This window comes from Hibiscus syriacus, unplaced genomic scaffold (assembly GCF_006381635.1).
Source record: "Hibiscus syriacus cultivar Baekdansim isolate YM2019G1 unplaced genomic scaffold, ASM638163v2 tig00111650_pilon, whole genome shotgun sequence".
Lineage (NCBI taxonomy): Eukaryota > Viridiplantae > Streptophyta > Magnoliopsida > Malvales > Malvaceae > Hibiscus > Hibiscus syriacus.
Window position 1 is genome coordinate 419,709 of NW_024063146.1, and position 12,327 is coordinate 432,035.

Genomic DNA, 12,327 nt, shown 5'->3' on the forward strand with positions numbered 1-12,327 from the left:
GCTCTCAGAGTCTGCTCACTGGTACGAACCCATTGACCAGTTTCTTCACTTATATTCTATCCCGATTTTGTTAAGGAAAAGAGATTGATTTGATTTTTGAGTGAAAAAGGGGTATCAAGGCCAACCCTAAGCTCGACTTTAGAAAACAGATTACTCATAATACAACTGTAAACTAGAGATGAACAGAGTTTCTTATTAGGAACTAGGTTTACGGTTTCAACAATTTCGACAAAGATAATCTGAGGTAGGTTTATTTTAAGATTATTTTGGATACAATGTAGCTGTTAGAGTATGCTCAAAGACCAATCATATGATGATTGTAATAATACTTTTATTTACTGATTTTATTGAATAAAGGCATTGCCACTATTATTTTCATTTATATATATGTGTTTGACATAAACTGGAAGATAATAAAGTCCATATAATGACATAATTGTTATTATTAAAAGATCCCTAGTCAAGTATTATTATGGGCATGGACAATAATAATACGCTTAAGACTAACATGTTATTGATTAATGACAATGAGTTGTCATTGACATATATATGTCAGAATTGATACATGATTATATTGTTAGAGAACAATGTATTGGATTGACCGACCATGAGCATATGTCTTGGATTATTATGTGACAGTCATAACATTGCTCATGGTGATGACTATATGTATAATCCTCAGACTTGAGATCAATACTATCCCAACATATATTGTTGTATGTTTTGATGCAGCTAAACAAGCTCCGTAACTGGTTGCTCTATAAAGACTGTTATTGAATATATCTCAATATATGTAGTGGGTATGTATGATTAAGATAGGATTTGTCCTTCCTACATAATAGGAAATATATCATAGGCCACTTGATTGAGTAAGACTAGAAATTCATGGCCATGCTCGAATAAGTTGATATGAGATATCATAAACTATTCGTTAATTAAAGTCTACTCTAGATATCAAGAAACAATAGATGGGCTATACAAGTGTGACTATTCCAAGACTTGTGCCTATTCTAGATATAAAGGACATAAGGATGAAATACATAAAAGAGTAATCACCAAGATGATATGTCGAATCATGTTTTCTTGTAACTTAGGTGACAATGATATATTGTTAGATGTCACTCATTGTATGTAATATTAGAATTATTCTAATAATTACTGCTAACGTTACAAGAACGTACAAGGTCACACCCTAGGATTGAAACAAGCAAAGATGTACAATTTGTTGTACGTTACAAAAATATATGTTTTAATAATCCCGATATTTAATTTCAATTAATTAATTAAATATAGATTTAATTAATTTGAAATAATAAAATCCCCAATATGATTAGGGTAACTTGGATATAAGAGGATTATTAAATTCCAATAAATGAAATATAGATTTAATTAATTTGAAATAATAAAACCCTAATATGATTAGGGAAACTTGGCTATAAAAGGGTTTGTTAGGTCTAGCAGCCGTTTTTTCTATAAACACAAAAACCCTTCAGCCATTTTCTCTTAAAATAGTTTTGGGGAAAAAAATATTGCTCTCTATCGGGTGAACTAAGTAGAGGCCGAGACGTGATTTCGTGGAGGCTTTCGATTCGAATCAATCTACATCACCATATTCACTGCTGTTCTTGCTATTTTCAAGGAACGCACTGTAAGTATTCGCATCTCTTCCTCCTGATTTCAATTTTTCGTACTTAGATCGCTGGTGAGACCGTCGAGTTTTATTTCTGCTACGCCATGGGGTACGCCGATGGTCCCAACAGTGGCATCAGAGCCACTTGTATGATCTGATTTTGGGTTAAATTTTTGGTTGATGCGATATGTATGAGATGCATGTTCTAGTTTTATCGGTTTTGGTAAATATGTTGATATCATTGTTCGAATCGATACCCGCAACGATTAATATGTTAATTTATTAATATGTTTTTCAATGGATTTGTTACTGGATGATCTATGGGAGTGCGATAACAGATCACGTTTAGCAGTGGAACAATGGTTGTTCCGATGCAGAAAACCTTCGGGATTGAAAATTCCGAAAAGAACGATTATGTTGATAATTGTTATCAAATCGTGAAGTTTTTCCATGGAAACAGAAGTACTGTTTTTCAAAAAAAGCCTACCGGCCGTCGTAAGTTTTTCAATGGTGAATCCTACCGCCCATTTACCCCTTATCAACAGTACAAATTGAAGGCCCATAGTAATATTTTTAACAAAGGTGTAACAACGTGTATATATATATGATATGTTTGTTTTGCACGGTGTTTGATATGCATGGTTATAGCCCTTGTTCAATTCACAATGGTTTATTTTGAAATACGGTATGCGAGCCGTGCCTTTCTATATCTATGTTGTATTTCTTTTCTCATCTTACTCCCTCGTATGTAAAACGAGTTTCTTTTAAAATTGTAAATCTATGAAGATTCACAAGGAGCAGAAGAACGGCGAGAAGATGCCTATAGAGTAGTCTTAGACTTTAGGGTTCTTGGTTCTCCTATTGGCTTGGGATGGGCCACCTTAGTCATTGGTTTGGGCTATAACCATTTCATCTTATTTATTGCTATATTTGTTATGTATGCAATGCATCAAATGATATAATAAAAATAAATATTGATGAGATCAATAAGGGCCTAATATTAAAACGAACAATGATGAGATAATTACGTAAATCCCTTTTTATAATCTAAGTTAACTTAACCATCCAATATTTACCCTCGTTAAGGCTTTGATCGATATTGTGTGGGCTTTACCAAAGCATTGGCACATAAATCTATCTTGGTTAAACGCAAATAATAAGCAAGTGATATTCACCGGTTGAAATATTGGTAATAACTTAGCTAGGTTATTCTAATAGGATTAGAAACCTAGAGGTTAAATATTTGGATAAGTCATGAGATGACTTGAACAAAAGTTGTTCACCAAAATGAGGAGTTACATGAGATGTAACTAGTCAAGTGTTACTTACCTAAATAATCACTATCCTAAAAGAAAAGCCAAAGCTGATTTAGGAAATTGATGTATTATGGATCCTTACCCACTAGAAAAATTTTCGTTGATTTTTTTTGAAATTAAAACAAATAGGGTTTTTAATTTTGAATAAAATAATGGGAGTAATTTGTAAATAAAGCCCTATTTATAAATTTTAATTTGGTAAATTTACTTACTTTAATATTTACATTGTTTTAGATTTAATGGCAAACAACACTTTATCACCGCGATCACTCATTGAGAAGGATAAACTTAATGGCATAAACTTCCTTGACTGGTTTCATAATTTGAGAATTGTTCTCAAACAAGAAAGGAAGGAGTATGTCATTGAGGAACCTGTTCCTAATGAATAGGCAGCTAATGCTTCAAAAGCTGACAAAGATAAATTCAAGAAACATATGGATGATATGTTAGATGTTGGATGTCTAATGCTTGCCACCATGACTCCTTAGCTTCAGAAGCAACATGAGGACATGTTTGTGTATGAGATGATTCAAAATCTCAAAGAAATATATGAAGGGCAAGCACGTCAAGAGAGATATGAAACCTCTAAAGCTCTATTTCAATGTAAAATGGCAGAGGGAACTCATGTAGGAGCTCATGTCATCAAGATGATGGGCTACATCCAAATGTTGAAAAAGCTGGGATTTCCTCTCAAAGATGAATTGGCTACCGATGTTATCCTACAATCGTTGCCAGATAGCTTTAGCCAATTTGTCCTTAATTTCAACATGAATGAAATTAACAAAACTTTGCCACAGTTACTTGGCATGTTACGAACTGCTGAAAGTAACATGAACAAGGTTGGACCTAAGTCCATTCTGATGGTCCACAAGGACAAATGAAAGGGAAATAAAAAGGTAGTGGCAAAGTCTAAGGGAAATGGTAAGACCAAACCAAAAAGGGAAAAATGCATTGAAACCCAAAGGGGGAGTTAGCAAAGAAGGAAAATGTTTCCATTGTGATAAGACCGGACACTGGAAGAGAAACTGTCCTGTTTACCTTGAAGAGGTCAAGAAGACAAAAGCAAACAGAACGTTTGTTTCAGGTATTTATGTTATTGATTTTAATTTGTCAACATCTACTTCTTGGGTATTAAATACCAGTTGTGGTTCTCATATTTGTACTTCTGTACAGGGACTGCAAAAGAGAAGGAATCTGGCTAAAGGAGACGTAGACCTATGAGTGGGAAATGGAGCAAGAGTTGCTTCATTATCTATAGGGACATGTTTTATCTTTGCCTAGTGGACTTGATTTAAATTTAGAGGATTGTTATTATGTGCCTAGTTTGACTAAGAACATTATTTCTATTTCTTGTTTGGACAAGATTGGCTTTGAGATTATTATTAAGAATAATTGTTGTTCTTTTTATCTCGATAATGTTTTTTATGGTTTGACACAATTGGTTAATGGTCTCTATATTTTGGATCAAGATAACACCATTTATAACATAAATACTAAGAGATCAAAAACAAATGACTCGAATCAAACTTATCTTTGGCATTGTCGTTTAGGCCATATAAGTGAGAAACGCATATCAAAACTTCATAAAGATGGATTCTTAGATTCATTTGTTTTCGAACAATATGATGTATGCGAATCTTGCTTGTTGGGAAAAATGACTAAAGCTCATTTTAATAGTAAAGGTGAGTGAGAAAATGATTTATTGGGGTTAATACATAGTGATGTATGTGGACCAATGAATACACAAGCCAGAGGTGGATTCCATTACTTCATTACTTTTACCGATGACTTCAGTCGATATGGGTATATTTATCTTATGCGCCATAAATATGAAGCCCTTGAAAAGTTTAAGGAATTTAAAAATGAAGTACAAAATCAACTAGGAAAGAGTATTAAGGAACTTCGATCAGATCGAGGTGGAGAATACTTAAGCATAGAGTTTGATGAACTCCTAAAAGAATGTGGGATTGTCTCACAGCTTACACTATCTGGTACACCACAGTGGAATGGAGTTTCTGAAAGAAGGAATCGAACACTGTTAGACATGGTTCAATCGATGATGAGTCATAGTGATCTTTCGACTTCTTTTTGGGGACATGCACTTGAAACAACCACTTTCACACTAAACCGTGTTCCATCTAAATCGGTTCAAAAGACACCATACGAGATATGGATTGGGAAACGTCCCAATATGTCTTTTATGAAGATTTGGGCTTGTGAAGCTTATGTAAAACATCAGATGTCTACAAAACTCAAACCTAAATCTTATAAGTGTATATTTGTTGGATATCCTAAAGAAACTAAGGGATACTATTTCTTCAACCCTAACGAGAAAAAAGTGTTTGTTGATCGAACAAGAGTTTTTCTCAAAAGAGAATTTCTGTCAAAGAAAGGGAAGGGTAGAAATATTGAACTTGGAGAAGTTCAAGAGCAACAAATAAATGAACCTGAAGATGAGCATGTTTCACAAGTTGTTGAGGAGCATTAAATAGATTTAGAAACACAATCACTGCGTAGATCTACAAGAGTACATCGTGCACCTGAGAGATTTGGATTTCTCGTTACGACACATGGAGATGTTCTTCTTATGGATCAAGACGAGCCCATGACTTATCAAGAGGCAGTGTCTAGCCCAGACTCTGAGAAATGGCTTGAAGCCATGAGATCTGAGATGGATTCAATGTCAGTAAACCAAGTATGGACTTTGGTTGAACCACCTGAAGGGGTCAAACCTATAGGGTGTAAATAGGTTTTCAAGAAAGAAATCGACATAGATGGTAATGTACAAACATACAAGGGGCGATTAGTCACTAAAGGTTTTCGACAAGTTCATGGTGTAGACTATGACGAAACATTCTCCCCTGTAGCTATGTTTAAGTCCATCCGGATCTTGCTCACAATAGCTGCATTCCATGATTATGAAATCTGGCAAATGGATGTCAAAATCTCCTTCCTTAATGGAAAACTTGAAGAGGATGTGTATATGAAACAACCATAAGGTTTTGTCTTTCCAGGAAATACTGGAAAGGTTTGTAAGCTACAAAGGTCTATTTATAGACTAAAGCAAGCTTCTCAAAGCTGGAATCTTCGTTTCAATGATGCAATCAAAGAGTTTGGTTTTATCAGAAATGAAGATGAGCCTTGTGTTTATAACAATGCTAGTGGGAGCATTGTTTCTTTCCTAATCTTATATGTAGACGACATACTCATCATAGGAAATGATATACCTACTTTACAGTCTGTTAAGACTTGGTTAAATAGTTGTTTTTCTATGAAAGATTTGGGTGAGGCAGCGTATATCTTAGGAGTTAAGATCTATAGAGATAGATCAAGATGACTTCTAGGTCTGAGTCAAAGTACATATATAGACAAAGTGCTGAAAAGGTTCAGTATGGAAGAATCCAAGAAGGATTTTTGCCTATGAGACATGGCATTTCTCTTTCTAAGGAAATGTGTCCTTCAACTCCACTAGAAAGAGAATGAATGAATAAGATTCCATATGCTTTGGCTATTGGTTCTATAATGTATGCCATGATATGTACTCGACCAGATATATCGTATGCTCTAAGCATGACGAGTCGGTATTAAGCAAACCTTGGTGAAAATCACTAGGTTGCGGTTAAAAATATCCTTAAGTACTTAAGAAGAACTAAGGATAAATTTCTTGTCTATGGAGGGGAGGAAGAGCTTAGTATAAAAGGTTATACTGATGCCAGCTTCCAAACTGACAAGGATGACTCATGATCGCAATCGGGTTTTGTGTTTTGTCTTAATGGAGGTACTGTGAGCTGGAAAAGTTTGAAGCAAGACACAGTAGCTGATTCTACAATAGAGACTAAATACATTACATCCAGTGAAGCAACAAAAGAGGCTGTTTGGATCAAGAAGTACATATCGAAATTAGGGGTTGTTCCCAGCATATCAGATGTTGTAGAACTCCATTGTGACAATAATGGAGCCATTGCACAAGCAAAGGAACCAATATCTCATCAACGATCCAAACATATTCTTAGGCGCTTTCATCTCATTCGAGAGATCATTGATCGAGGAGATGTGGAAATATATAGAGTACACACAGATGACAATATTGCTGATCTCTTGACAAAGCCTCTTACACAGCAGAGGCATGATCGTCACACTGAGTCACTCGGTATTAGATATGTGAGTGATTGGTCTTAGTGCTAGTGGGAGATTGTTAGAGTATGCTCAAAGACCAATCATATGATGATTGTAATAATACTTTTATTTACCGATTTTATTGAATAAAGGCATTGCCGCTATTATTTTCATTTATATATACGTGTTTAACATAAACTGGAAGATAATAAAGTCCATATAATGACATAATTATTATTATTAAAAGATCCCTAGTCAAGTATTATGATGGGCATGGACAATAATAATACGCTTAAGACTAACATGTTATTGATTGATGACAATGAGTTGTCATTGACATAGAGATGTCAGAATTGATACATGATTATATTGTTAGAGAACAATGTATTGGATTGACCGACCATGAGCATATGTCTTGGATTATTATGTGACAGTCATAACATTGCTCATGGTGATGACTATTTAAGTTAATGTATGTTTTTTAAGTGAATTAAATGTTTTATAAAATAAAACTAAATTTTACGATATTTCGAATTAGGAACAAATTTTTAGTGATGTGACATCTGTACCTCGTATACGTATGGGTATATGGGAGATGGGTGTTACAGTTTATCCATGCATGTTAATTTTTATTTCATTTTATCTTAGGCCTTAAACCTGTTATATGAAGAATTAATCCTATTTATGCCCTAAGCCCCTTAGATTTGGCCTTGTTTGCATTATGACCCCTGTTTAGGTTTAGTTTAATTTCAAAACCAGCCTTGTTATTTATATTAGTTTGTGATTTATACCTCATTTTAAGTTATATATTTACTATTTTGGTCCATGTAGTATTCTATTTTTTTGTTTTAATCTATTTTTATTATCACATATTAATATGTCATATATATATATATAATGGATATTTTAATATATTGATTAGTTTATGATGTAGTCACTAAATTTACAAAACACCCTAAAATATTCGATATTGATCATCTATTAAATTTTATACTCGAATCCACTTTCGAGAACACTCGTCATATGCAATTCAAGTCGACATTCGAACGAATGTGAACTCGAAATAATTTGCGAGTATTCTTTTTCATAAATAGTAGGTTATTTTATGCAATTATTAATATTTAATTTTTATTCGATTGATGTCTTTTTTTATAACCTTAAGGAGGGTATCTTCTTGAATTGAGGAGAAATAGATGATTTAGCCTTTCCAATGGAGGATGTGCAAATCCCGAGATTCCTCCTCAAATTAAAGAACTTTCCCTAATAAATAATTCAAAATAAATTAATTAAAGCTCAATAAATGGATCACACTTTAATTTTATATTCGAATTTATAGCTTTCACTGCCACGAAAATGTATAAGCGAATAAGTGCCAAATTTTGGACGTTGTGATGGTGATTTTTCTTCCCCCATGCGCAATCGACTCCTGAACTCGTTAAAATGAATTTTTGGTAAACGCAAACCAATTTTATGTCTTTTAAATGTTATTTTTTGAATTCACTTAAAAGGTGTTTCTTTAAGTACTTGGCCTATCAAATTCAAAGGCCGATGGCGACTCCAAAGCAACTTAAGCAAATTAATCGAATTAATCTAAAATGAATATTTTCAAAAAAAGGAGTTGTGATTAAATTTTCTTTTAAAATGAAAAAACTTTTAAAATAAAAAAGGACGTTACGATAGCTTGGCGACTCCGTTGAGGACACTTTAAAGAGTCAAGCTGTCAATCACTTATATATTTTCGTGGTGGTGAAAATTATGAGTTTGAGTTCTTAGATAGCTAATGATCCATTTATTGAATTTTTTATCCTCTATTTTAATTTGTTGAATTAATGTTTCTATTCTTGTTTTTTGCTTTGTCAAAGTTGTTGAGTTAATCGATTGATGAATATAGCCAAGAGGGGGGTGAATTGGCAATTAAAATTTCAGTGGAAACTTTTGCAAAAAATTGAAAATATTTACAAAACAATTTAGAGTGGTTCGACTTTCTCAACTAAAGTCTACGTCCACTACCTTAGCTATCCACATTAAGGATTTTCCAACAAATTCACTAATTTGTTCTTTCTTTTGAGGACAAAGAGTAACCTTACAACTCCCTCAAAAAATATACCCCAAATTCTAGAGCACACTCTCTCTCAAAGAGAAATACACAAATTTGCAAACTTACAAGGAAAACCTCACAAGGTAGATTATTTGCACAATTCTAGAACAAATAAAGAACACTCAAGAATGAATACAATTGAATACAAGTAGTGTTCTTGAAAGAAAAATGAATATTGAATGAAAAAATAGGCTTGAAGTGCTCAAACAATGAGTTTGATGCTTTCTCTTTGATTCTCTCTTGATTCTTGATAATTGTTGTTGTTCAATGGCTCCAAAGCTTGTTTAATTACTCCTTCAATTGATTCTGAACGTTAGGGATGATTAGTGGAGTCAATAGAGCCATTTAAGTGTGAAAACAATTAATAAAATAGCTTGGAGCGTGGGGGGAATCGGTACCCCTTCATAGGGAATCGATTCATGCAGTGTAAAATTTAAATATTTCGACTGTTATGAGATGAGGGGAATCGGTACCCCCTGGGGCGGAATTGGTAGCCTCAGAGTAATCTGTTATTTCTCGGAGCCAAAACCATTCAGGGGGTATCGGTTCCCCTTTGGGGGAATCGGTTCCCTCTGGCTAATCTGCCTTCTTTGTTATGAAATTTATTAAGAAAGATTTTTTGCTCGATTACGGCTCGAAATACTTTGCAAAATTGTTTAAGAGATTAAAACACACTTTTATAATTGAGTAAGGATTGAAATTATTATTTGAAAACTTAGAGTGATATTTTGATATTCGAATAGTTATATCGAATATACTTAGAAAATCATTTGTAAAATCTTAAAATTCATTTAACTTAATTTGTTATATTGAAACATCAAAATGTTTTCAACAATCTCCCCCTTTTTGATATAACAAAACATTTTAGTAATTTTATGATTTTCTAATTGAAAATCATTTTTTAAATCAAGTTTGAAAATTTACTCCCCCTTACTCTAACACTTCTCCCCCTTTTTGTTAAATAAAAAAAAGACCCTAAAACAAGGTTTTTGAAAACTTAGCCAATTGATTTTTTTTAAATATAGCTTAAGCTGCTAAGATCACAAGTAAGAGAAACATTAGCCATTAGTTTCATTAACAATATCCATAATCAAATGTGAAATGGTAAAATTTGTCATATATCTAAAATAATGTAAATGATGCGCAAAATGAAATTTAAGCCAAACCAAATAAATATAAATAAGTTCAAATATCTAAAACAAATTTAAACATCCACAAATTCAAACATCCATAAGCATCAAAATGTTAAAGAAATAAGTTCGAAGTTGTATATAATAAAGATAAGCAAGAAACAATGTCTAATCGTCCATCAGTGGATCAGGAGGAGATAAACGTGTCCAAATGTTGGCCACATCACGTGAAAGTGCGTTGACCCTCTCGTCCAAAGAGTCAAAACGATGATTCATCATTTTGTTGTTAGCAGACAAATGTGATTCGATGGATGCAAACCTCATATCAAGATTCTCCATAAATAATTGGAAGTATGGAGGCACTTGATCTTCTTGCTGTGCTTGTTCCTCATGCTACTCCGGCTCATCGTCGTCTTCGTCAGCTCTCAGAGTCTGCTCACTTGTATGAACCCATTGACCAGTTTCTTCACTTATATTCCATCATGATTTTGTTAAAGAAAAGAGATTGATTTGATTTTTGAGTGAAAAAGGGGTATCAAGGCCAACCCTAAGCTCGACTTTAGAAAATAGATTACTCATAATACAACCGTAAACTAGAGATGAACAGAGTTTCTTATTAGGAACTAGGTTTACGGTTTCAACAATTTCGGCAAAGATAATCTGAGGTAGGTTTATTTTAAGATTATTTTGGATACAATGTAGCTTTTAGAGTATGCTCAAAGACCAATCATATGATGATTGTAATAATACTTTTATTTACCGATTTTATTGAATAAAGGCATTGCCGCTATTATTTTCATTTATATATATGTGTTTGACATAAACTGGAAGATAATAAAGTCCATATAATGACTTAATTGTTATTATTAAAAGATCCCTAGTCAAGTATTATTATGGGCATGGACAATAATAATACGATTAAGACTAACATGTTATTGATTGATGACAATGAGTTTTCATTGACATATAGATGTCAGAATTGATACATGATTATATTGTTAGAGAACAATGTATTGGATTGACCGACCATGAGCATATGTCTTGGATTATTATGTGACAGTCATAACATTGGTCATGGTGATGACTGTATGTATGATCCTCAGACTTGAGATCAATACTATCCCAACATATATTGTTGTATGTTTTGATGCAGCTAAACAAGCTCCGTAACTGGTTGCTCTATAAAGACTGTTATTGAATATATCTCAATATATGTAGTGGGTATGTATGATTAAGATAGGATTTGTCCTTCCTACATAATAGGAAATATATCATAGTCCACTTGATTGAGTAAGACTAGAAATGCATGGCCATGCTCGAATAAGTTGATATGAGATATCATAAACTATTCGTTAATTAAAGTCTACTCTAGATATCAAGAAACAATAGATGGGCTATACAAGTGTGACTATTCCAAGACTTGTGCCTATTCTAGATATAAAGGACATAAGGATGAAATACATAAAAGAGTAATCACCAAGATGATATGTCGAATCATGTTTTCTTGTAACTTAGGTGACAATGATATATTGCTAGATGCCACTCGTTGTATGTAATATTAGAATTGTTCTAATAATTAATGCTAACGTTACAAGAACCTACAAGGTCACACCCTAGGATTGAAACGAGCAAAGATGTACAATTTGTTGTACTTTACAAAAATATATGTTTTAATAATCCTGAATATTTAATTTCAATTAATTAATTAAATATAGATTTAATTAATTTGAAATAATAAAATCCCCAATATGATTAGGGTAACTTGGATATAAGAGGATTATTAAATTCCAATAAATTAAATATAGATTTAATTAATTTGAAATAATAAAACCCTAATATGATTAGGGTAACTTGGCTATAAAAGGGTGTGTTAGGTCTAGCAGCCGTTTTTGCAACAAACACAAAAACCCTTCAGCCATTTTCTCTCAAAATAGTTTTGGGGAAAACAAATATTGCTATTAACCAGGTGAACTGAGTAGAGGCCGATACGTGATTTCGTGGAGGCTTTCGATTCGAATCGATCTACACCACCGTATT